Raw genomic sequence first — 27,000 nt, 5'->3', positions numbered from 1 at the left:
GAGGTTTCTCAAAAAATTAAAGGTATCTTTGCTAGGGACCGATGTCCTGCATTAGCTGAGGGGAAAGAACAAGTAAAAAACTCTTTGTTGTGTTCCTTTGTAATGGAGGTGACCATTATCTTTTAATCTCCCTTTCTTTTAGAAAGGGAGATTAAAGTGGAAAGGGAGATTTCCATAGTGTGGAAATTTGGGTTTTTCCTTTATCACATACCACATCCCTAGGGTAGAAATCAGAATCTCCTTTCAGAGCCTTTCTTGAAGCTACTATAAAAATAGTCACATATAATAGCATGAGATTTCTATATAGAAAGAAATTAACATTAGGAAGCAGGTACCAAAGGAAATCCATTATCTGAAAAGGATGAACATGGAAACATCTGGTTTACAGAAATAGCAGTAATGGAAGTTCTAGAATCAGATGCCAAGCAGCAATGAGGCAAGTTTTGCATCTGTGCTGAGTAGCCACAACAGCCACAGAAGCAAGGTCTCTGCTGAATTAACCTTAATGTATGATTTGAGCACTTTTTTCTGGCTCCATAGCTTCCGAAGTCCATTTTCTGATCTCTCAGAGAGCTTCCTATCTGCCTAATATTCTTTAATACATTCTTCTACTGTTTGAATTAGCATGGTAGGGTTCTATTCTTTCTACCTAAGCATCCAGCTGATATGATTCCCATAGTATCCTGATTTTTATGGGCATGATCCCAAATGTGCCTCCCATTCTGTTATTTTCTGTATTATTTTCTCTTTCCTCAAAGTGCTAAATTTTTATAATTATGACATTCCATTCTTGCATGGATAAACATCTTTTCCTAGTGTATTCTTAACACAGCTTGCCAAGAGCTATATAAATCCTCTAAGACCCAACTTGACAGAGATTGAATATGTTTCAAGGGGCACCAGAAAAAATGTTGAATAAAAGGCAAATCCTTAAGACTCAAATGGTTCTTTTTTTTAAAGATTTATTTATGTATGCATACAAGAGCTGGGGTACAGGCCAGAGATGTTGGGGGGCGGGTGAGAGGATTCAACCAGAGACAGCAGGGAACAGAACAAGCAGACTGACTGAAACACACTGCTGAGGGGAGCAGCGGGTGAGACAGGAGAGGTCTGCCTTGCCATGTGGGTTGCTCCCTGGCCGGCCGGGCATCGAACTCCTGCTGCAGAGGCTGCGGATTGCTTCATAGTAAGGTGTTTAACCCCTTGCACCACCAGGGAGGCCCAAGACTCAGATGGTTCTTTTTGCTCTCTTTAATGAAAACTAAAAAAAAGGAACTCTGGTGGGAATTATGTTATCCTCTTAAACACTCAGGATGACTGATCAAAACTCATATCCTCCAATGTGAAGACTATCAAAGGTACCTGGGTGATCCTGAATGTTCTAGTCATCTAGGCAGCACCTAACTATCATTTCTACAGTGTACACCTCAAAAAAGATAAGAATAATTTATAAATAAATCATTCTAGTTCTACACTAAAAAGCAGGAAGGAATTTCAACCAACCAAATAACTGTATTGAAAGAAATGAACTATTTAAATGTGTGATACCACTTAACTTCCTCCTCTGCTTTTAGAAATATAGAACAAAATGTTTCGAACATGCTGTTTTTCCCTAGAAATTTTTTTTAAAGATTTATTTTTATTTATTAATTTTATTTATTTATACAAGCACTGGGTACAGTCAGAAGTGCGGGAGGGTGAGAGAATTCACCAGAGCCAGAGCAGGGAGCAAAGCAGGCAGAAGGACCGAAATCCACTGCTGAGGGGAGCAGCGGGTGACAGGAGAGGTCTGCGCGCCATGTGGGACCCTCCTCCGGTGGCCGGGGAGCAGCCGAGGATTGAACCAGCGCTGCAGAGGCTGCGGGCAGCTTCGCAACCCAGCGCTCAACTGCTGCGCCACTGGGGAGGCCCTTTCCTAGAAATTTTAAAGTAAGTTTGTAATTGCCTGTGAATTAATATGTTGTTGGCACAATCACTAGACTTAGCATATTTTAGTTTTTAATAGACTTTATCTCCTAATGCTCCCAGGATGGTCTTTTTATGATTCTTCTCCCTTCAGGGACCCTTCATTCCACTTGCACGTTCTTCTCGCTTCGGGGACCCTTGGTTCCACTCACCCTCCTTCCCTTTTGCAGCACTCAGTGCACCTTCTGCTCTTCACCACTCTAGCCGCCCACCAGAGAAGAGCAGGTGTATGCATGCATATCTGTGTGATTGATAACCCTTAACCACTGACTCTCTGAAGGGTGTTTGCATTTCAACTTGTAGCCCAAAGATGTATTGATATGAGAGTCTGTCTCTGGCTTGTCACATCTGGATTTATATGCCTTGTGAAGCTGCCGACACCACTCATAGTCAGTTTGTAAGGCGATAACATAGATTTGCCCTGCGTGCATTTCTCAGAGCTGAGTGTCCATTTAAAGTGCTCCTCAGCAGAGAAGAGCTCACAGTTAGTCTCTGAAGTTATCTTGCTAAGCAACATGTGCACAGGTACCAAAGGTTTTAAAAATATAATGACAATCTGACAAATCGCTATAGTGGCTATGTGACATGCCATTCTTGTACACATGATGCACCATCATTGTGATATTATCGCTCTGATAGGAGCTGAACCTGCTGTAAGGAGCATGGCCTTCTTATCTGAGAGCTACCACTGGTCAGGGTGATGGGATGTCTAGTAGCTAGAAAGGCTCCAGAAGCACAGCCATTTCACCCATCCTGACTCTAGTCTGGGGATAACAGTAATTTAATTTGATATATTGCCTGATAATTTGCACTGTCCATTACATCACCTTTAGAAAGACAGGAGAAGAAGAGCTGTTCCTATGTGGTAGTTGAGTTCATGGAATTACTCAGGTGATACATCTGGGAGTGCTTGAGAAGGAACTCAAACTGAATATAAGCCTAGTATTCTTTCTACCACATCCCAGTCTTTGTGTTGCATCCCACCTAGGACAGACACACACACACACACACACACACACATACACACACACAGAGTATCAGATGATGATAAATATAGAGCTAGCTTTTGTAAAACATCATGTGTGTAAGAATCTACAGAAGCATCATGATGGGTTGGTATGATAGCAAACTATTTCACTAGGTAGGGAATGAGTCAATTCTTTATCCCACAACTATTCATTCAATACCTACTATGTACTTGACTGGACTAGGGGCTGAGATAAAATAATACGTAAGTTTGATACTACTACAGCCCTCCTAGAACTAAATCTAGACTTAAAGAGAATGAGAACAGCTGATCATCTAAGCCAGTAAGGTTTAGGTTCATGTTTGCTTTTGACTAGAACTTATTGCTTATTAAAAGCTCCGCATCTAGTTGGTGAAGATCACACATATCACCCTTCATCCTAGAGGATGAAGATCACACATATTTATAACCACCATGCCACAACTCAAGGGAGGGAAAGGGAGGACAATGTGTGAAAAATTCCAGAAATAGCTCTCTGTAAAGGGAGTTCATGGACATTGGATGTATTGTTAGTTTTGACCTCCCTAAATCGTTCTACCAGGCACCACTAGAGTCATATGTTTTCTTTATATAAAAAGGTTTAGTCACAAAAATGTGTGTAGGTGGGCATTCAAAATGTGTTGGATCTATCAAAATTGCTGGAACAAAACATTTTGAGTTACTCATTCAATGTAGGCAAAGACATAGCTACCTAGCAGCTATTACCTAAAGACACCCCCATGTTTCACTCTGGCCTTCCGTTGTCTAAAACACCTGCATGTGTGATGCAGATTGTGTTTCTCTGTAAGCAGGCAAGAGCAGGCAACCTCCAAAGCACAGCTGTGAGGGAGGGTTAACTTCCCTGCTGCATCTTCTCTCCCTATGGCTAACATTGCCTACATATGTGTCCTGTAATGAAACAGGACATAATCTAATGGTATTTAAGTTTAGCAAACATTTATTCATATCTACTATCTGTCAGCATCTGTGACATTGATCTTTTTCATAAAGAGCTTGTAATCTATAAGGGAGATAACAGATCTATTCAGAAAAGTATAGTTTCAAAGTTACTAACAAAGTTGCACAGAGGTACATGGAAAATGGATAAAAAAAAGTTAGGAAATAAATTGAGTAATTAATAGGTAAATAACCGTTCAACCAATATATAGTTATTCCATGTTTCACAAACTTGGGTAATTGTTATAGATAGAAAAGAAAACAATGTAAGTCTTTGTCCTGATAAAATTTAAATTCTACTTAGAGAAAGACAATAAATAATGGCATAATATATGCCTTGTTTTCCAATCAACCCCAGAGGTGCTCTGTGCCACAGCCCTCTTGAACTGCCAGCTGTTCTGTGTCTGTTCCATCTTCATTCACACCTCACATGTAGTATTTCCTTACTTACAAAAATTTCCTGCTCTTTCTGGTATAACTTAGAAGGTTTCTTCCCATTCACGAAGATGCAGCTAGAAAGTCAGTCTCCTTCCAAGCCTTTCCTGATAACTCCAGAAAAGTTAATACTCCCTCCTCTAGGTTGCCATGACACTCTATACCAGGCCTCAATTTCTGCAGGTGTAGCAGTGAGCATAGCCATTTGTTTCTGTGCTTTTCGCCTGCTAGACAAGGAGTTACTCGAGAGAAGTGCCATGGCTCATTTATTTTTTTCCATGCCATGTACCCAGGAGATCACAGCACATGAAACTAAACTGCAATAATTTTATCAACTACATTGACAACAGTGACACAGGTTAAAGGTGCCAATAATGTGCCAGGGATTCTGCTGTGTCAGTTAATTCCAATCAATTATTTCAGTTAAATATTATTATCTCCATTTCATAAAGGAGAGACTGAGTCCTATAGAGGTTACATGTTTTCCCAGAGTCAGAAAGGTATAAATACCTGATGAGTCTGAAATAAATTGATTTATGTTATTGTGACAAAGAACCCTGTACACATGTGTGCATCCTTAAAAATCAAACATTCAAAAGGCATAAGCATCTGCTCAAAACTTTTTAAACATTTTGAGGGATATTAATCATTGCCATCATCATAGCAGCAAAACTGAGTTACATATCAAGGTTCATGGATATGAACTATGTATGTAGGTTTAAAACTAAAGAATAAATGATCCCCATGAAGGACCTGTGATACAATTTCCTGAAGAACATTTGAAAGTCTTGACCTTTATTTTCTCTTGGACACATATATTTTCTCCAGGCTCAAAGACAGCTGTTGGAAGGAAATGAAGCAAGGGACTTAGAGGCAGTCATAAGACTTAAAAATAGAAAATTACATTTTTGTAATTGTGCAGTGTCTCCTGTTCTTCTGTAGAACGGTGTGCGATATCTGTCATCTCATAACTGATATTCACTGGATCTTGGACAATCACCATGAACACAGTAGCACACTTGCATAGTTAGCAAAGAAAAGTTGAATAAAAAATATTCACATTTGGATGACTCATCCAATTTGTCTATATTATAAAATCCCGGAAGTCTCCAGCTCATTGTGCACACTTTTGTTTGTTGAGTTTGAATGGGGAAGACAAAATCAGAATATGTTCATTCTTACTGGTCTATGATATCACTAAGTTTGTCAATAAAAATCTTTGAAGCCCATACAGGGAAGATATCATGAAAAAGTACTACTTTTCTTTTTAACAAAGTATCTATTTCTTTGCAATAAAATTATCTTTCTTTATATAGAGACAGAGAACTAAGAAGATTTTGACCATTCTCTCTAGTGACATTTTAATCAGCCTACTTTCCTTGGCATTTATGATACCAACTGCATTCATTCTTTTTTTTTTTAATAGTTTTTTTTTTATAGAGGCATGTTTTTATTTATTTATTTATTATATTTGTTTGTTTGTTTTGTTTATACATGCACTGGGCACAGTCAGAAGCGCAGGAGGGTGAGAGAACTCACCAGAGCCAGAGCGGGGAGCAGAGCAGGCAGAAGGACCAAAGTACACTGCTGAGGGGAGCAGCGGGTGGCAGGAGAGGTCTGCGTGCCATGTGGGACCCTCCTCTGGTGCCCGGAGAGCAGCCGGGGATCGAACCAGCGCCGCAGAGGCCGCAGGCAGCCTTGCAACCCAGCGCTCAACCGCTGCGCCACCAGGGAGGCCCCCAACTGCATTCATTCTGAAACGTTCCTTTCAGTCATCCTAAATAGATGAAGTGTTAGAAATTCAATCAGCAATGATGAACTTGGGTATTAAACACAGCCCATGCTTTGAATATTGATATTTTGAAATATATTCATATATTGAACTAGAAAAATGTTACTTATTAGCCATTGTAAGCTGGTTACAATTTAAAGCCCATATAAATTTGCCTGTTAGCTAAAGACATGAAAGAAATAGGGATTTAATCACATTTCAACAGGGGAGCGGGTTGGTCTTCCAAGACATATCCTCCAATTGAATAATAAAGTCCTTAGAGAAGAGAATAGAAGGGGTGCTAAGTGAGCTCCTCTCTGTAAAAACCCTAAAGAATCCTGTTCTTGTTGCAGACAGAGCTAGGGACTGTAAATCAAGGACCATGACTGTTAAGATTTCGTAACTTTCTTGGAATGTTTAAACACCTCTGTTTTTCACATTTGTTAACCCATTTGTTTTTCATTCTGAGTTGTAGGAAATCCCTTACAACTAGAAGGGAGGCATAGAGAAAGGAGGAGTGCTATAGAAGAGCCTCTAAGAGAGAATAAGTTGTAGCAACTACTATCATGGTGAGGAAGAAATCTGTCACAATCCATAAGGCAGACCATCAGGAAGAACATACTGGAAACTCTCCATCAAGGGCAGATGTTGCTGTCCACAGGCAGGATATCCTCCAGAGAAGCTTCATTTCTGCTTTTAAGGCAAATGATTGGCTCGGGCCCATCTAGATTATTAAGGGTGATCTTTATTTATAGTCAGCTGACTGTATCTGTTAATCATAGCTACAAAATACCTTTATAGTAGCAGACTAGTGTTTGGTGGAATAACTGACAAATAAAACTGATATTCACAGCCCCCCTCCCTTGTCAACTGGCATCCAGACACCTTTCCTTAGACCCTGTTTTATCTCCATATAAAGGCAATAAAAATGTCATACTTCCACCCAATAAGATACAACTTATCCTGAATACGCTGAGATTGTGATAAAAAAATTCCAAGTCCGTGGGTGATATTCACTCTTCTCCCTCATATCTTATAACTTAAATGATTTTAAGTTATCATATTAATATATCTTATGCTAGATATGCAGATGAAAAAGGAAAGAAAAAACAGATAGCTAGCTAGCTAGCTAGCTAGCTAGATAAGCAGATATCTCCTACTGGTTCTGTTTCTCTGATAAGACCCTGAATGGGGGCCTCCCCTGGTGCCGCAGCAGTTGAGCACTGGGCTGCGAAGCTGCCTGCAGCCTCTGCAGTGCTGGTTCATTCCCCGGCCACCGGTGAGTGTCCCACATGGTGTGATAGACCTCTCCTGCCATGCCTGCTGCTACCCTCAGTAGTGTATTCCGTCAGTCTGCCTGTTCTGTACCCTGCTATGGCTCTGGTGAGTTCTCTCACCCTCCCACACTTCTGACTGTACCCAGTGCTTGTATAAATAAATAAACAAATCTTTAAAAAAAAAAAAAGACCCTGAATGGTACAGACTGTGGTACGAATACAGAAGAGCTGCTATAACAAATACCTACAATCATGAAAGTGACTTTGGAACTGAAAAATGAGTAGAAGTAAGAATTTTGATCCATGTGATATAAAAACCTTAGATGGCCTTGAGTAGTCTGTTGTTACAAATACAGATTTTAAAGATGCTGACTGTGAGCTCTTAGAAGTAAAGAGAATTATATATAGAAGGTTCTATTGTTTTTAAAGCATCCATACAACACATGAACAAACTATTGGTAGATATACAAGTGTGAAAGGCACTGGCAGTGAGAGCTAGGAGGAAATTGTAAGCAAAAATATTCCTGTTATGTAGTGGCAGAAACTTTAAGTCTGAATTGTGTTCTACAGTTGTGTGGAAAATAGAACCTGTAAGTGATGAACTTGCATATTAAGCTAAGGAGATCTGCAGACAAAATGTTGATAGCGTGACTTGGTTTCTTCTTGCTGTTTATAGCAAAGTATGAGTGGGAAGAAATAATTTGAGAAAGAAACTGTTACCCAAAATGAAATGAGAGCTCAGTAATTTGGGAGATACTTAGCCTATCCAGACTGCAAAAATGCTAAAGTTGGGAAATTCAATTCTGGGAAAGTGTGCTCTGGAGAGAATTACAAGGGTTTACCTGTCTAAACTTTTGCTAAATAGATTAGCTATGTGACCCATGGATCCATTTCAACTAAATCCAGGGATGGAGCTAGGATTTCGCAAAAGTCCATGGCGTGCCCTCCTGTCTAATGACATGTATCCTCATGGCATACATGGGTGACCCCAAAGGTGTTTGAGACTTGTATAAACATACATATTGCCACTCTGGACTAAAGATGATAGAGGGATGGATAAAGTGAAAGAGAGATGTTGGAATTTCAAAATTTTGTACTTAGGAAATTGAACAATAGAGCTTCTCAACTGCAACCATGTGCTATCCACTAAGGGCAGGAAGCACTGTGGTTCCAGATGACCTTATTTTGAAAAGGGGTCGTTGCAAATGTAATGAAATTAAGGATTTGAGATGCGATTATCCTAGATCATCTAGCTGAACTCTTTGTCAAGTATTTACAAGAAACTGAGGAGAGATACATAGAAAAGAGGAAAAGGGCATGTAAAGATGGGGTAATTTGCCACAGCAGCCTTAAGAAATGCATGTCATCACCAAACTGTAGAAAATATACAGTTTTTCAATAATGTACCAGAGTATGCACAAGAGTGATGCCCACTCCTTTAAGTTACCTTGGATCTCAAAAACATTATGCTAAGGAAAACAAACCAGGATTTTTCATGACATACTATACAGTTCCATTCCTGTAACATTATGCATTTGCCCTGGAGAAAACTGGCTAAAAAATATACATACCAGGTACAGGGTCAGTGGGCACCAGGGGACTTTGAGCAGGGATTGGGGCTTCTCCAAAGGATTCAAGGGAACTATTGAGGATGATGGGCATAATCAATATCTTGATTATCATGATAGTTACACTGCTGCTGTATAAATTTATCCAGACTTACACTGTATCTCTAAAAGGGGTGTTTTTTACTATATGTAAATTATATCTCATTAACTCTGACTTTAAAGTTTTAACTCCTGGCAATGTAGTCTTACGTAACTCTTGCCTTGGAACGAGTATTTTGGAATCATGTGAATATCAGCCTCACATTAATATTTACTTACATCTGCACTAACTGTTGTCTGATATAAATTAATTCTCAAAAGACAATGATTTTCCACCACTGAACACACATACAAACACCCACTTACGTGTTCTGTTCTTTGTTCCTAATAAAGAGTTGGAAAATCTTTTGCTTATGAAAGTAAATGTTTAACATCCAAAAGTGACTACTTTGTTTAGTTTAACTTAATAAATATTTATTTAGATTCTTTATGTGGAAGACTTTCTAGGATGGAAGTAGGAATGGTTACAGACATGATTAAGAAGCAATTCTGCTATACTTAGAAAGAAGCATAAAATAAGAAGCAACTATAATACAAAACAGATTTAAACCAAATGCTTTGAGTTCTTAGAAGACTAAGCAATCATACCCAAATGGGAAGACCTCTTTCAACAGATGAGATAGAATTAAAATTAAAAAAGGAAGATTGTGGGTTTCAACGAAAAGGGGAATCATAGTGGAAAGTACCATCACTGACAAAGGTGCATGCTATGAGCTGAATGTGTGCACACACCCCAAATTCATATGTTGAAGCCTAATTCTCAAGGTGATGGTATTGAGAGATGGAGCCTTTTGCAAAGTGATTAAGTCATGAAGATAGAGAACTAATGAATGCAATTTAAGCTCTTACAAAAGGAGAAGAAGACAAGTTACCTTGCTCACTGTTCTCTGCTGGTTAAGGATACAGCAAAAGGATCTTTATCTGCAAATCAGGAAGAGTGCCCTCACCAATCATCTGATCTGCCTGCACCTGGTATTGGGCTTCCCAGCCTCCAGAACTGTGAAAAGTAAATGTTTGCTGTTTAAACTCTCTAGTCTATGGTAATTTGTTACAGCTGCCTGAACTAATGCAGATATGGGAACAAACTCAGGAAACAGTCATAGTCTCTTTGATGAGAACTAGAGTACAAGCAGAGGAGTGGGGAAAAGACTAGAAAGGCAAGTGTAGGGTAAGGTAAAAGTATCAGGCTTTTCTGCCCTCCCGCCATTAGGATAGATGAGGGAACCCTGTGGTCCTGAATGCATGCCTGATGGCGGGCACCTGAAGTGGGTACACCTGGGCTGAGAGACTGAGTTTATAAGGGCAGCATCATGAGGACACCAGCAGAAGCCAAGAACGAATGGAAGCAGGAGAGAAGCAGAGAGAACACGAGAGAAGGCCGGAGAGCCCAGATAGAGTAAAGACTTGCTGGGGGCTGGAAGCCTACTAGCCTCCTGGCCACCCAGCACCCCTGCCTGCCATATGCCTGGTAAATCTAAATAAAAATCCTGCAAAAGCCACTGAGGACTCTGACTTCTACTTTACCCGGTCTGCTGGATCATAGAAAACCTGCGCTCAGTGCCCTGTCCTGCCCTTACAGCAAGTTATGAGAGTTACCTGTATGTCCTAAATGCCAAGTTAGGAGATTTATATTTAATGGAGTGGTCAATGGGGAGCAATTAATGCGATGCTTGAGAATTTTGAGATCTGATAACAGTTAGGGATGCATTTTTCCAGAAAAGCACACATGTGTACAGACGTTACATACCATCTCAGGAGTTTAGAGACACCAGGAGCTCCTCCAGGGCCTGCCTTCTCTGTGAACACCTTGATTTAAAAAAGTTTCAAGGAGCCTGACAAGAGGGAACTATCATTTCAAGTTATTTTATTTCACTCCACCATACATGATCAGAATGGAGAATTTTATTGATAGAATTTATGAATTAAAGTAGGTTTTCTGAAAGTGTAACCTATATTAGACTTACCTGCACATTTATGATGCACCCATTTTCCTAAATCCCACCTAATATAGTCAGTCAGAGCCACTAGTGATAGGGCCACATCAGAAACATTTTTAAATGGCATCTGGCAGATTGTGATACCCACTTTACCTAGAAAACTATTGATCTAGTGATTAACAAGATATTGTGGTTGATATTCATTGTTTTTTACTGCCCAGCAAAGCAGGGAGGTGGCAGGAAGAACTCAAGAAAAAGAATATGAGATTTTTTTTTAACTCCACCAATTCTCAAGATATTCTCTGTAATCATTACCAATTAACCATAGGAAATCTTTAGCTACTGACAGGCTGCATTTACTCTGGAGAAAGCAGACTCCTTCATATTAGCCATAACATTTAAGAGGAACATTAACATCACATAGTCATAGTGTTGAAAACTATTGATGGGACACAGTAGATTGAGATAAACAGTCATCAGCCTTAACCTTAAAAGGATTGCCTGCCACTGCAACCAGAGTAGTTTTTGTTCTGTGTCTTGATCTGAAAATATTCAAGGTTTTATTTATAAATCAGTCAATCTTTCCAGGAAAGATTATGTGAACTGACAGTAATTGGTGAGGTTCTGGAATCAGTAGAGTCTTGCTTATGAGAGTTTTGTGGGATCCTTACATCTTTTGCTTTTTGTAAAATAATCATCATGACTATATTTTTAAAAGTTCTACTGATGCCTGACAATTTGTTCTTTGATTTAGACATTCCACACATTCATTCCTAGTTAGGAGCACAACCTTTTATGGCTTAATATTAAACTACCAAATCAGTGTGTTCTACTTTCTGATAATTTTTAAAGGAACAAAAATAAGTGTGTGTAATAGGTTGAGGAGTTACTTATTAAATAAAGTTATCAGTTTCATTTTCCTGACATTTCAAAACTTCACAGTGAATAATACATAGCAGGCACATATACCTTCATCAAGTGTTACATTCATCCAAGAATAAAGATTCATTGACTGCACAGTCATTTTTAATCTTCCTTAGGAGTGATAGTATTTATTATGTTTATCTACCCAGCACCTCCTTTATTCTTCTTGTTATAGCAACCCCTCATCATTTAGAGGACTCTTCCTTACTCTAGTCATAGTTTTTATCAGAAGCTGTCAGTCACAGAATGCCATCCCCATATCAAGCTAGACCAGTCACCTTGCCTCAACAGGCTACCCGATTGGCCTGAAAATGGGCAAAAGTTCTTCACCCAAATTTTTGGATCTTGAGTTAGAGTAGATAGGAGACTAGTGATATTGAGATGAAAAGAAGTGTTCTCCTTGATGGTGAAGCTTTGAATATGAGCGTCCAGAAGGACTAGCAGCTCTGTGCCTGGGCACACAGAGAAAGCAGAGAAGCACACAAAAGTGAGGCCATCCTATATAAAAGAAGAGGTGGTTGTTAAGCAACTCCTGCAATTCTAAGTCACCCTCATGTGCTCCAATGCTTTGCTGTCTAACATGGTAGCCACAAACTGCATGTGCAGCTGCTGTCTAACATATGCAGCCACATGCAGTTTGTGGCTAGTCCAAACTGATTTGTTCTTTATGTCTATAGTAACATGAGATGTCAAAGTCTTAATATAAAAAAACTATGTGAAGTAACCTATGAGCAGTATTTTATAATGAATGCAAGCAAAATTATAATATGTTGGCTATACCAGTTTAAATAACCTAGATTTTAAAACTAATTTCATTCATTTCTTTTTATTATTTTAATGAGGCTTCTAGAAATTGTTGTGTTACATGAATCTCAAGTTATATATTGCTATTGTGACTGCACTGCTTTCTAGTGATTCTGTGTTTTTGGTTGCTTTGTTTATTTGTTTAGTGATGGTGGGTGGGATTTGTGCCATCAGATATCAACAGAGACCTCGTTGATGCTGAAGCTGTTAACTGAACAAAATCCAGTCAATGCACAGCTAGGATGGAGAAGTCGGATCTCCTAAATGTCCAGAAAGGACTTCTACCTGACAAAGCTCGTTCTCCTTTCACCATGTTACAAGAGATGCTGGGCTCACCTTGGACAACGGGTACATTTAACCCCACCCCCCCAACTGTAGTCCATCATAATGAGGAAAAGATCAAAGCAAGATGCAAAAGAGGATGGGCAGTGCCCCCTGAGCTGTCACCAACAGACTGAAACTGTGGCAGAAGGGATCATGTTTCAAATACCCTGAAGCAGCAAGCAAGATTGCTGGCTTTAACTACCAGCAAATGAAGCTCTAAAAAAAGACAACTACCTACTGTTTTTTTTTTAAATATTTTAATATTTTTATTTTATATATTTTTGCATCGTTTTTCATTTTTGCACAATGTATGCATTTTCACTACGGGGGGAGGGGAGGAGGGATTATGGTCAAAATAAGAGGGGTGGGAATTGTACGGGGATTATAACCAAGATGAAAGTGCGTACATTGTGCAAAAATGAAAAAATGATGTAACTTCCTAGTGTTTTATAAGAAGGTCTGTTGTCACCACCACGATCCACAAAGAAAGAAAGAAAACACAAGCAGAATTGGCTAAAATGAATCCATAACTGCTCCCTGCCTAGGGCAATGCACTACGAAGGAGTCAAGATGCTTAGCTTTCCAAGACATTTTTCCCTTCTTCAGGCTCACACCTAGACTTCCTTACAGTGAATTATAGTGCTTTGACCAGGTTATCTCCAGTGGCATATGAGAGCAATTGCAGTCTCCATTTTCCAGACCTGTCTCATGAAAACCTCCTATAATTTCATGCTTTTATATCCTTCTAGCTGACAGAGGTGCAAAAGACAACCACGACAACTTTGGAAACAGGGTTTTGAAGATGACAAGACTGCAAACTTCCTGAACTATTAAGTCAGCAAGATATAAACTTCTATCTTGTTGAACTTTTATGTTTGGTTTTGTTTGCTATCAGAGCCTCCCACTGAAAAGTTCTCCTGAAAGTCCCTGATGATTAAGACCATATAGAACACAAGAAAATTATATCTTTCTAATAGAGAGTAGTTAGACCAGTCAAACTGACTAACCCAATAAATCATTCATTGCCAGAAAGGAAAATCTACCAACAGAGGTAGCCCACTTCCTAATCCAACAGGCAAATACAGTGCCTTTTATGTGTGGCTTCCCTGCCCCAACTCCTTTGCAACAATCTTTTTTAAATGGAAATTTTGTTAACCAGTAATCTGTTTGTATATTGGATACACTAAGAGTGGATAAATTTCTCATTTGGAACATCGTAGCAGATTTCACAAGGAACCATATGAAGATCAGATTGAGAAGAATGGGCATTAAACAGACATCATGGACTCAGACATGACAGTAATAACTAAAAAGAAATTTTTGGGTTGTGTTCCACTGAAGAGAAGGTGAATATATGTAGAATTGTAGGTGTAATTATTGTAAGTTAGAAGAAGGAATTTGGAGAATTATTTCTAACTATGGAGGAGCTTATTCATATAGTAGTCACTAAATTTCATGAGTCAAAGCTTAGTAGTAGAATTTGGGTCAAGATGTACATGAAAATTTCTAGGCATCATTAAACTGACTAATAGAAAGCATAACACAGGTAATTAAGATTGGAGATAACTGTGTTAAATAAATGCCATTTTTGATGAGTACAGTTTACTGATGCTACTCATTCAATTCTATTCAAAAGTGTCACAGCACTTGGTAATTAGTACCAACTAAGAAAAAAAGTAGATCTGTACTATTTGTCTCAAGCTAGTATTTTTGATGTATTAAGGCATATTTGATGAATACAGTGAGGAAATCCACACTACCACTTAACTCACAAAGGATTATTATTGATACTAAACTCTGTCTAATAACATTTTTTTGTTTGGATATTATATTGAATTTTTAAGAAAAAAAGACACATATTACCTCAAATTAAAAACATTTTATTGTATCACAATTATCATTAGATAGAAGAAAATATGACTTACAAATCATATTTCAAACATGATTTTCAACAAGAATAAGCTTTTCCTATGTCTGAAGTAAAGTCAGCACCTTTCCCTGATTGGTATTTTCAGATCAAAGACATTTTATGAATATCTAATTCTACTTTTCTCAAGTTTTTAAGGTCTTGAATACAATTATCCAGACTGCTGAACCAAGAAACTCCTTTACTGAGCATAGCAGACTAAATGAAAGGTATAACATTTTCATGGTCAAATATCTCCGGGACTCTTAAATTGAATTAGGCAAAGAACATGAAGCCAATGCAGATCTATAAAATCAACATCTGTGAAACTCCACTGGCTTCCCCATCGCCAGTCCCTTAACTTGACTTACCCAGATTTGTCTGTGGGATGCAATTTCTCTTTGACCATCCTGTGTACAACATCGTAGAGAAGAATGATAATTCTGATTCTACATGATACCTTTCTTGAGCAAGTTAAGAAAACCTCTGTGAATCCATGTATTGCTCTCGAATGTAGAGACAAATTTTGTACTTCTCACAAAGTTATTTGGATGAACTTGAAAATTACTTTTAAACTGAAGGTTGCTGGAAAAATATGAAATCTTTTTATTATATAAAGAAATTTCTAGGGCTATTTTGCTACTTGACATAATAAACAGAAAGTCCATAAAAATAAGAGAGGAGAGAATATAACATAAAATGAACAATATGGGCTCTGCTTCTGGTAGGTTGATAGACTAGATGCCATGCACAATCATCCTAATTGGAATAACTAAAAATTCTATCTAGGTAAACTATAAAAAAGAAACATCTTTTAAATTTATCTCTGATCTGACACAAAAGGAAAACTTTTTTAGGGGACAAAAATGAAGTTAAAGTAGTAACGTCAGAAGGGAAGCATAACATAAATGCAAAAATCCTTAACAAGATATTAGCATATCAAGTCCAGCTAACTAGATAGATATTGATATATATGATAGATGTATATATTAATATATGTATATAAAGAATAATACATCATGGCCAATTGCAATTTATCCTAGGAACATAAGGTTAGTTTAACATTCAAATTTAATCAATGTGGCAAGCTTCCAAATCTTACCAATTTAGAGCAAGTATACTGCATTCCTTATCTTTCCCATTGATTCACAAGTAAAAAATCTGCACATTATACAAAAAGGAACTATCCAATGACATAGAAAATTAAGTATAGTTTAAATATTGTAAACCAGAGTCAATACTTAAGGAATTATCGATATCATAGTAGTGAGTTTCTGATATTATTTTCCTCTATCATGTGTTTTTGATATAAGGGTGGGGTAAATTAGAGAACTACAAAAGACCCCTATAAGCTATAGAGATATCCTCTCTCTCAATGAAAAAATATTTTTACCTGAAAGAACTTTATTTTTTTTAAGATTTTATTTATTTATGCATATAAGAGCTGGGCTATAGGCCAGAGGTGTGTGTGGGGGTGGTGGTGAGAGGATTCACCAGAGACAGAGAAGGGAACAGAACAGGCAGAGTGACCAAAGTACACTGCTGAGGGGAGCAGCAGGGTAGTCAGGAGAGGTCTGCTGCGCCATGTGGTCTGCTCCCTTGCTGGCAGGGAATTGAACTCATACTGCAGTGGCTGTGGACTACTTCATAGGTTGCATCTTAACCCTTGCGCCACCAGGGAGGCCCTACCTGAATGAACATTAAATACAACACATCAAAATATGTGAGGCACAGAAAAAGGAAATTTTACGGCAATAAAACTCGGATTGAAAAACCAAAAAAAAGACAAATAGGTGCAGCAGACCTCTCATGCCTTGCCCACTGCTCCCCTCAGCACTGTCTTCTGTCCGTCTGCCTGTTCTGCTCCCCGCTTTGTCTCTGGTGAATTCTCTCACCCTCCCATGCCTCTGACTGTATCCCAGTTCTTGTATAAATAAATCTTTAAAAAAAATAAACTTTCATCTTAAGAAATGAGTAAAAGAACCGATTAAGCAGAAAATTAACAAGAAGGGAAGTATAAAAAAACGCTATCAATTGACAAAGAATGAACTATTGAGATAAATCAATTAAACCAAAAACTGTTGCTTTGACAAGATAAAATTAATAAACCTCTAGTCAAACTTGCCAAGAAAAAGAGAAAAGACACAAATTGCCCATAACAAGAATAAATGAAGACATTATAAAGAATGGTAAGGGAATGTAAGAACAACATAACCACCATTTGATAACTTGGATAAAATATACCACTTCCTTAAAAGATATAAATTAGAAACCTCTATGAATAGTCTTTAGTGTTTTGCCTGAATATTCTTATACGTATTCAAGGAATTTAATTCATGCTGACAGCCTCCCAAGAAGGAAAATATCAGGTCAGATTGTTTTTCTGGTGAATTCTACTGATGTTTAAAAGAAGAAAATCTTCCAACTCCACAAACACTCTTCCAGAAAATAAAGGAGGAAAAACTTCCCAACTCATCTTGTGGAACCAGCATTGCTCTTTCTATACAACCCAGCAATCTCACTCCTGGCTATTCACCCAAGTGAAATAAAAAACAGTGTTCACTTAAAAACCTGTGCATTTGTGCTTATAGAAGTTTCATTCATAATCATCAAAAATGAGAGTAAAAACACAAATGTAACTCAACTGAGGAGTGGATAACTAGACTGTGCTACATTCATACAATGGAATTCTTTCCACAATAAAAATGAAATGTGATATATGCAAGAAAAAATGTACATAAATCTGAATGTATTTGTGTGAAGCAAAAATAAAAAAAGTTAGACTCAGGCTAGATATTTGAAAGGTTGGATAAATTTTATGATTTCATTTATATAACATTAGAAAAGATAAAACTTTAGGATCAGAGTACAGATGGTTTTTAGTGGGTAAGGGTCAGGACTGGATATCACACTATCTTTGTATAACCTTTACTATACTATAAAGGTTGGAAATGGGAGAGGGATGTTGGATGGGTGTGTAAATGTGTAATTATTCTGTCTTCATTGTGATGGTGGTTATACCAGTTTATGGATTTGTCAAAATTCGTGGAACTGTGTGCCAAAAAAGTGAATTTTGCAATGTGTATGTTGCATAATTCATAGCAAAAAACTGTGGTCCTATCTATATTTAAATTTTAAATATATATATAAAGGAAAATTCCAAAATATCAGTCGGTGTAATTCACCACATTAAAGACTAGAGAAGACAAACCACATGGCCATCTAGAAAGATGCAGAAAAAGTATTAAAATTTGGCAAATGTAATTTTTAATGCATGCTAGAATATTTTGGTATATCAGTAACCTAAGAAAGGATATAAAGCATATCACAAAAATTACTTTTAATCATTAGTGTGACTTTAGAATCAGGAAAAATACAAAGATGCTCACTATTACCTCACTTAGTCACACCTAAGTCTACACTTCATGGAGGTCTTAGTCAGTATAAAGTAATAACAAAGTAAATGCATAAATATAAAAGGTGTATGAAAATGAAGAAAACCCAAAGGGCTCCATAGCTCTATTATCAAAATTAGTACAATTTAGCAAGTTTTTCTAAATAAAAAATATGCTAAAGTCAAATGTATTTCTTATATATCAGTAGCAAAATGTATATATCAGTAAGAAAAATGTAATTTAAAAATCTAGATTCTTTACAATAGCAATTAAACAGAGTGCCTAGGGGGGGGAAATGTAATAAAATCAGAAAGAAGAAAACCCTCTTTTGGAGAAAATTGTGAAACTTTTTTGAAAATACAATATATCTAAACATAAATAAATATACCCACCCAAACAGGGAAATGAAACATGATAGAAGTGATGATAATTATTTCTATATTTTTTTTAAGTTTAAGAACTGATGTTGTACTTTAGCAGTTTGCCATTGAATAAGCCTCTACTTTATTTTATTTTATTTTATTTTAAAGATTTATTTATTTATACAAGCACTGGGTACAGTCAGTAGTGCAGGAGGGTGAAAGAATTCACCAGAGCCAGAGCAGGGAGCAGAACAGCAGAAGTACACTGCTGAGGGGAGCAGTGGACTGCAGGCGAGGTCTGCGCGCCATGTGGGACCCTCACCCAGCAGCCGGGGATTGAACTGGCGCTGCAGAGGCTGCGGTCAGCTCCGCAACCCAGCGCTCAACTGCTGTGCCACTGGGGAGGCCCCTATTTCTATATTTAGATTCAATGTCATTTCAAATCAAATCTCCATAGGACTTTTCTTGGAAATTCTTTATCATGGATTACTAGGGCAAAGGATGAAGAATAGTTAAACACTCCTAAAGAAGAAAAAATAAAGTGGAAAGACTTACACTATTATACATAAAGACTTAGTAAAAAAAAAAAATCAGTTGTTCTTAACGTGGTACTGTACCATGGTTAGAAAAGATAGAGAAGCCAGGGACAGACCAGAAATACAAAAAAATCCTTGATTTGTGACAGCTCAGACTTTGCACATCATTGGGAAGAACTGATTATGTAATATGATCATGTTGGACCAAATCATTCAAATGGCAAAATGAAATTAGATCTTCCCCTCATACTACATACACAATAATTTGGGTGTATTAAGAACTTAAATACAAATTTTAAAATGACTTTTACAAGATCATTTTGCAAAATAATTTTAAGATCTCAAGGTAGAGAAAGGTTTTTTAAATACGATGAAAAGTACAAATTAATAGAAAAAAAAAGATTGACAAATTTGACTGCCTCATAATTAAGAACTCAGTTCATCAAAGAGCACCAAGAAGAGAATAAAAGGATGAGTCACAAACTATAAAAGATATCTCCAGTACCTGTAATCTGGAAAAGATTATGATCCAGAATATATATGTATATATATATATATTTTTTTTTTAAACAATTCTTATAGAACAAAAAGTAAAAGAGGGCCTCCCCTGGTGGCTCAGCGGTTGAGCGCTGGGCTGAGAGGCTGCCCGCAGCCTCTGCAGCGCCAGTTCGTGCCGCCAGCGAGGGTCCCACGCACACATAAAAAAGAATAAAAAGTAAAGGATAAGTCATTGAGTCAGAAAAAATAGAAAGACTTTGACTCTCAACCTAAGGAATGCAAATGTCTTACAAATTTATATTATATGTCAATAGATTACAAATGTAATTTACAAGTAAATTACAAATGTAATACCAATGTTTTGTATATATTTGTGTATAATATGTAAGATTTATATACCTCATTAGGGGAATGAAAATTAAAACTACTTAGAGAATCCATTTCAAATCCATTAGATATATAAAACGTTAAGTATAACAATTCAAATGTTAGCTAGGATATAGACCCAGGAAAATTTTCAACCACTACTAACATAAAATGAAGTAATGTTGCACTATACATTATATAAGTTTCAGGTGTGCATCATTAAAATCAACATATGTAGTCACATAAAGTTCACACTGAAAGTCCAATTCTATCCTTTACCAGACAATTGCCCCACTTTCTCCACTCTCAACCTTTCTTCCCTTCTGGTAACCACCAGTTGGTGTTAGAGCCCATATGTTTATTTTTGTTTTATTTAGTTCATCTGCTCGTTTTCTCTATATGCCACGTGAGTGAGAACATATGGTTTGGTTTGGTTTTTCTCTGTCTGGCTTACTTCACTAGCCATAAATCCATCTAGGTCCATCCATGTTCTTGTAATGGTAGAGTTGGTGTAACTAACCCTTTAGCTCTTTGAGGGTCACCGTTCTGTGGACCTCATCCACAGCTGCCCCACGGGAGCATGAGTGATCCAGCCTGTTGGAGATGATTGTATTTTTTAGGCATTGACTTCACTGTCTTCCTCAAAGGTTTTTACGTAACCACTTCAAATATTCATTTAGTCTGAGGAGCACATCTTTTAACTGCTAAACTCTCATTCTCCTAAGCAACACAGTATAATTGCTCTGCCTGAACTTCTTCCTGCAGCTTGTCGTGGGCCTACAGGAGCAATGGGAGACCTGGGGGTGGCCACAGACAGCATCAACAAGGTCTCCTTTTCAGGCTGACTGTCTAATCAACTTAGAAGGGCCAGTGGCTACCTTCTTTTTATGTAAAAAGTGTTTTGATGAGAATTATTATGAAGTTTTAAGAAACAATGCTAGAAGTCATTTTTATTATATAAAGTATTGCCTAATGTCCCTTTACATGATTTTTTCTATGGCCTGAATTTCTGTTTTTCATGATGATGCCTATATTTGGAAGGGTCTAATTTTATATTAGAAATATATTTTCATGGGAACACTATACTTAGGTTCTGTCAGCTACATATGAAAACACATGGTTTAAAGGGTATATATGCATTCATGTTAAGTGCATAGTCAAAGTACATATAGGTTTGCAGATAGATACATAGATGCATAGATAGAGATAGAAAGACATAGGGAAATATAAAGTGTCATAGATTGAAAGTCTTACAAGTCTGGACTCTGGGATCCACATTTGAATGGGAATGATTGCACTGCAAGAATGACAAAATGTCTCTTCATTCAGTGCAGCTTCTCTTTCTGAATTAACATATGAAAAAGCATTATTCACATCAGAGTTGGTTTACACAATAAACTGTTTAGATTGGTTGAAGGTATAGAAGTGGGACCAGCCCCTTACTCTCTCTGAAAAGGGTAGATCTGTGTAGACTTTCACTTTTTAGAACATGGCTTAGTCTCTAGATTAAAATGATGAAAGAATTGCTGGGGAGAAAGATCTGAAGTAATTGAATATATCCAGCATAATCTAGAGAGTTTGAGGAATCAAAGTAAAATTTCAAATATTTTATTACAATTAGGCCTTCTTCAAATTACTGATTAAATCAGTCAAGGACAAAACAGAACACAATTTACTTCTAAATAACCAAATGAAAACACTTTAAGGAAGAGAGGTATGAGCAAGATTAAGGAAACAAATATGATTTAATGAAGCACCCATGGCCCCCCTCCCACCTTTCAGAGGCAAGGAGAGGAAAAGGTGCTGCCTGAGCCAGGTGAAAACTGGGGCTGCTAGGTTGGGAAACAGCCACCCTGGAGCTGCAGTCACAGAGGCGCACAGATCTGTCACCATCTCGACTTCAAAACAAAGAAGAACTGGGGGTACAAATAACCTAGTCTCTCTCTCCTGCCACCCTCCAGTCTTCTGGTAGTGCTTCCTGTTAGCTGAACCCAATCAGAGACCAGACAAGAGAGTGACAGATTGGATTGGGAGTGGCAAGCAGAGGATAACAAGCATAGTATTTCCAAACATATCACCCTATTTCCTGAATAACCTTTTGCTACCTGCCATTGCCTTTTAAGCTTGTCTGTTTTTATACTTGTCTCTTTGTCTCTCTCTCAACCTGATGGAATTTAAAGTTGGGATGTAAGGATTTGAAAACATCTACCCCCAGTTCTAGGACAGAGATAAAGTGAACAAAACATGTGCAGGTTTCTGCTGTATGCCGATACTTCTCTCTTCTGAAATGTTAGTAAAATGGACAAATAAGAAATTTTAGCTTGATTCTTCTGTCTACTTCTGCATTGTATTTATTACCCAGAAGCAGCACATTTTCCCTCCCCTAGTATACCCCCGCCCCCTCCACAAAGTAACGCAAATAACTTAACACATGTTTCCTTTAAACATAATTATCAAGTGCTACAATGGGTTTATATACAAATTATTTTTAATGATACCAAAAAGGCATAAGAAGATAATTTCATTTTCTTTTCAATCACAGAAAGGCTGGGGGTTGAGGTGGGGAGACCAGCTGGTAATGAATCATCATAAAGATGAAGCAATTTGTAGACTATAGTCAATTATTTGAATCAACTATAAGCCTTTCACCTTAGTATTGGATGGAGCCAATGTTAGAACTGAGATCTATACCTTGAAGCAGAGGAAATCAAAGAGAAGAGGCACATGATCATTTTTGCATATATTCATTGGGAAGTTATTTGTGCCAGGCCCATGCCATGTGCTTTATGCATGGACTTAGAGAGGTTTAAGAAATTGTACACACTGTTATAAAGTGGCAGAGTGGAACTCCCAACTCAAAAACTATTTCCATATACTTCTCTACCAGTCTATAGTCATGTGAAAATCAGAATAACAACCATCTTAAAATAGGCCAGCCATCCTAAAAATAAAGTAAATCTCTAATAAGGAACCATGAAATTGAAATGTGTATGTTGGAGTCTGGTTTTTCCTTTTTCTATTGTTTTTAAAGGGGAAAATTGCAATTAATCAGTTCAGACAATGAAACTGCTGTGACCAGCTTTGCTTATTGGTATATCACTGCAAAGGTTTACAACACCTTTATTTGCATCATCCCTCCATATTCAAGTCTGATTCTAAATCCTCCCAGCCAAGATTGCAATTTCAAATTGTACGAACACAGTTCCATAGCTATCAAAAGCTTTTGTAAGCCTTCACAGTTTGATGCCAGAAATTGCCAGACAGCCTGCTCCAAGAGTTAAAATAGATCACCTCTCTCTGAACTCTTATAACATTCAGTTAAACATTGGGATGATATTGTGTAGCATGAAAATAATGTTGCTAGAACTAAAATTCTATCAGTCTGTACATTTTTGTAATCATCTAGGTATTTCCAAATATCTGGGTTGATAGCACAATGTAAGGAACATAACTTTAAAGCAGGAGTCAACAAAGTATGACCCCCCACCTGTTTTTCGTAAATAAAGTTTTATTGGAAAATAGTCATTTATTTAGGTTTTGCCTGTGGCTGTTCTCACATTACAACAGCAGAGGCAAACAGTTGTAACAGAAACAGAAATATTTGCCAGAGGTGCTTTACCTGAAATTTCTCTATTTTCTTGGGTTTTTCTATTTCTCAATAAGATGATCAGAAACATAAAACTTCCCTTTCTGTTGCCTTACTTTTCTTTGGAGCATTTAGTCCCTCTGAACTCAGTATTAAATCTCACAAATTGGAATCAACCTGACTAGCTATATCTCCTTCTACCTCATAAAGTACATGTGAAAAGCAATGTAATATTAATGAGATGTGGACAATTTTTGTTAAACAGACCTTGAAGGGGGTTCAAAAGGAAATAGAGTAATTTACTTTCTCACAATTTTTAATCATCCTGTGGATAAGACAGGCCACAAAGGTTTATAGACAAGGTTTTGGAATCAGACCTGAGTTCCAAACCTGGCTTTAATAATTACGATCTGTAGGCCTTATTCTTTGCCTGCATCAGTTTCCTTACATGGAGATAACAATAATAAAGTCCATCTCATTAGTTTGTAAAGAGGATTGAGTTTTATTAAATTTACTGTTGAGCCTCATACAGGAAAATATTAAGTCATTAGAATCAGCCATCAGCAACTTAAGAACTGAGGAGGGAGGGTATGAATGAAGAAGGAAAAATAAAAGAATTAAAGCCAAAAGAATGAGGGCATTTTTCTGTTCCATTGCTTTCTACATCAATTTCGAGAATTAAGAAATAGTTCTCTATTTAGAGACAAGAGAAAATGCTTCAAATATGAAGTGCCCTCATAACTAAAGTTATTTAGAAATTTAAAGCCTTGCTTGTTAATTTGAGCAAACAGAATTTGTGGAACCTACAGATGTCTTGTTCACACTTAGAGCTCATTTCAAACTTCACAGATCCTGAATGAGATGTGCATGTGTACACATAAGCAAGAGCTGATTTTAGAGGCTTGGGAAGCATATTTACTTTCAGAAAGAAATGAGCTCTTGCCTGGAAAATTGGCTTGAAAACCCATTATTGCAGTGGATTTCATTTATTTCCCAACAGGTAATGGAGTTTATTTGGCGTATTGAGAGAGAGTGCTTCTCTGAACATGGGTATTGTCTCATTTACATGCAAATATTTTTATCTTCATCTTAGATAGAAATATAATCATGCTCTATAAGGCTTGTCATGCATTCAGAATTTAATTAATGATGTGTCTACACAGAATCAAGATAAAATTTGAAATGGAAAAAGAAAGTATCACATAGCTTCCAAGTCCTAGACTATTTCAGTAATTTTACCCATTTATCCATTCAGTTTTTCTTTGATTGAGAAAACACTTATTGGGTTCCTATTATGTGTTAACACTTGTGTGTGATACAGAAATGGAAACACATAACCTACCTATAGGAAAGTTACAACCTATAGAGAGGAAAGTTACAACCTATAGAGAGGCAGAGGCAGATAAAAAGCAACATTTTGGTTATGATGTGTTAACCAGGTATAGTAATATTGTAATAACATGTGTCCAGGAGGTAAAAAAAAAAAAAACACCTTCATATAAAGTACCTAACTGAGCCTTGAAAATGTGGAAAGCAAGACACGACATGCCCCAAGCCTAGCAATGCACAGATCAAGGAATGTTTGGGAAACTGAGTGACTCAGTACTCCCAGAATGTACAGTATTAAGTGGGGAGAGTGACTGAAGTCACAGATACGTGGGAGTGAAGGTTGGAGAGACTCCTGATGTTGGAAGACTTTATCAAGCAAAATACTTTAGATTTTATCTGAAAAAATCAAAAACCACTGCAGAATATTGAGCTGTAGGAGGAGGGATCAGATTTTCACATTAGAAATGTCATTTCAGCAGTTTTGTGAAGAAGGTGGCCTATTATGACAAATATAATGGGCAAGTGACAAGAAGATCATCACCCACACAGGTGGCCCTGGTAATAGAAATGGGGAACCAAAATGAGAATTATTTGAGACAGGAACTGACAAAATGTGGACTTTATAAAGTAGTAATCTGGGATGATACCCTCATGTCTGACTTGGACAGCTGGGGTAAGAAAATGTCTTTTATAAGAAATTCAGGAGTGGATTTATGGGATCAGGATGTAGAATAATAAGATGATTAATTCTGTTTGGGGTACCACCACTATGGAATATCTAAGCAGAGATGGCTGAGAAGGAAATAGAAAGTTTGGGGCTCAGGAAAGAGGTCTGGACCAAAGCTATAAATCTGAAAATCATGAACACTTAATGTGATATTTGATGCTATGATGACTAATTTTGTGTCAGACTAAGAAATTCCCAGATAACTGATAAATCATTTCTGGGTATGTCTGTGAGGAAGAGATTAGCGTTTGAATTGGTAGACTAAGATGATCTAAGATCACTTTCACCAGTGCAGATGGGCATCACATAATTCATTGAAGGTCTTAAGAAAATAAAAAGGTGGAAGAAAGGTAAATTCACCCTCTGATTGAGAGAAGACATTTAACTTCTCCTTCCCTTGGTTTTCAGGTGCTGCTGATTCTGAGACAATTAGACTAATACTAGAACTTACACCATTGGGCCACCCAGTTCTCAGGTCATCAGACTCAGACCAGATTACACAACCATCTTTCCTAGTTCTCCACTTTGCAAGTGGTAAGCTGTGAACTTGGGCCTCCATAGTTGAAAGAGCCAAATCCAATAATAAACCTTATATTATCTCTGTATATCCTATTTGTTTCATTTCTCTGGAGCTCCCTTCTTAATATAGATATGGGTATGAATACATAAGGAAAAGGAACTTATGGGAACTTGAATGGAACCCCTAAGATGCTTCAGAAAAATTAAGGAAGTTGAAAATTATCTAAAGGATGCTATCTTGGAGACCATTGTTGGTTTTCTACAGAAAGGGTTTAATGATGGTAAGTCAGACTGTGGGAAGTGAGAAATGTTAGCAGGATGGAATGAAGAGAGTAAGAAGTTTGAGAAGAGCAAAGGGGACAAAGAATGAGCAGAAGGTTGTTTTGGATCAGAGATAAAAGTCCAAAGAAGAGGGAGAGGTTAAAGTATTGGGAAAATTACATACTGTTTATTAGATCAAATCCTAAGCATTCTATTTAACTTTTAAGAAAAATAGATGAATACAGCCATAAAATAAGCAGTTACATGGGGAATATAATATATGGTTCTACTCAATGTTAAATAATCACAGTGAGTATATATTCACTTCTAACTGGAGGAGCATAAATCTGATTGTGATTCACTAAGTTTTTCCTCATGTAAGTAAATTTTAAAGTTAATTTTGGTGTAATGAAAATGAGAAAGTTGATTTGCCAAGCACAAGGAGCAT

The 27,000-nt window shown here is 37.2% G+C and overlaps 1 long non-coding RNA gene across 1 annotated transcript in view; it reads left to right on the top strand.

Annotated features, from left to right (window-relative positions):
• LOC129145343 (uncharacterized) overlaps window positions 1-26,364 on the top strand; it is a 68,452-nt gene extending 42,088 nt beyond the window's left edge. The window contains exon 3 of the long non-coding RNA XR_008550835.1: window positions 26,181-26,364. This is a non-coding gene — a long non-coding RNA (uncharacterized LOC129145343). The remainder of the gene's footprint in view (window positions 1-26,180) is intronic.
• Window positions 26,365-27,000: the final 636 nt, after the last annotated feature.

Source organism: Talpa occidentalis, unplaced genomic scaffold (assembly GCF_014898055.3).
Source record: "Talpa occidentalis isolate TD23 unplaced genomic scaffold, MPIMG_talOcc4v2.1, whole genome shotgun sequence".
Classification (NCBI taxonomy): Eukaryota; Metazoa; Chordata; class Mammalia; order Eulipotyphla; family Talpidae; genus Talpa; species Talpa occidentalis.
This window is presented reverse-complemented; position numbering and strand designations above follow the sequence as displayed.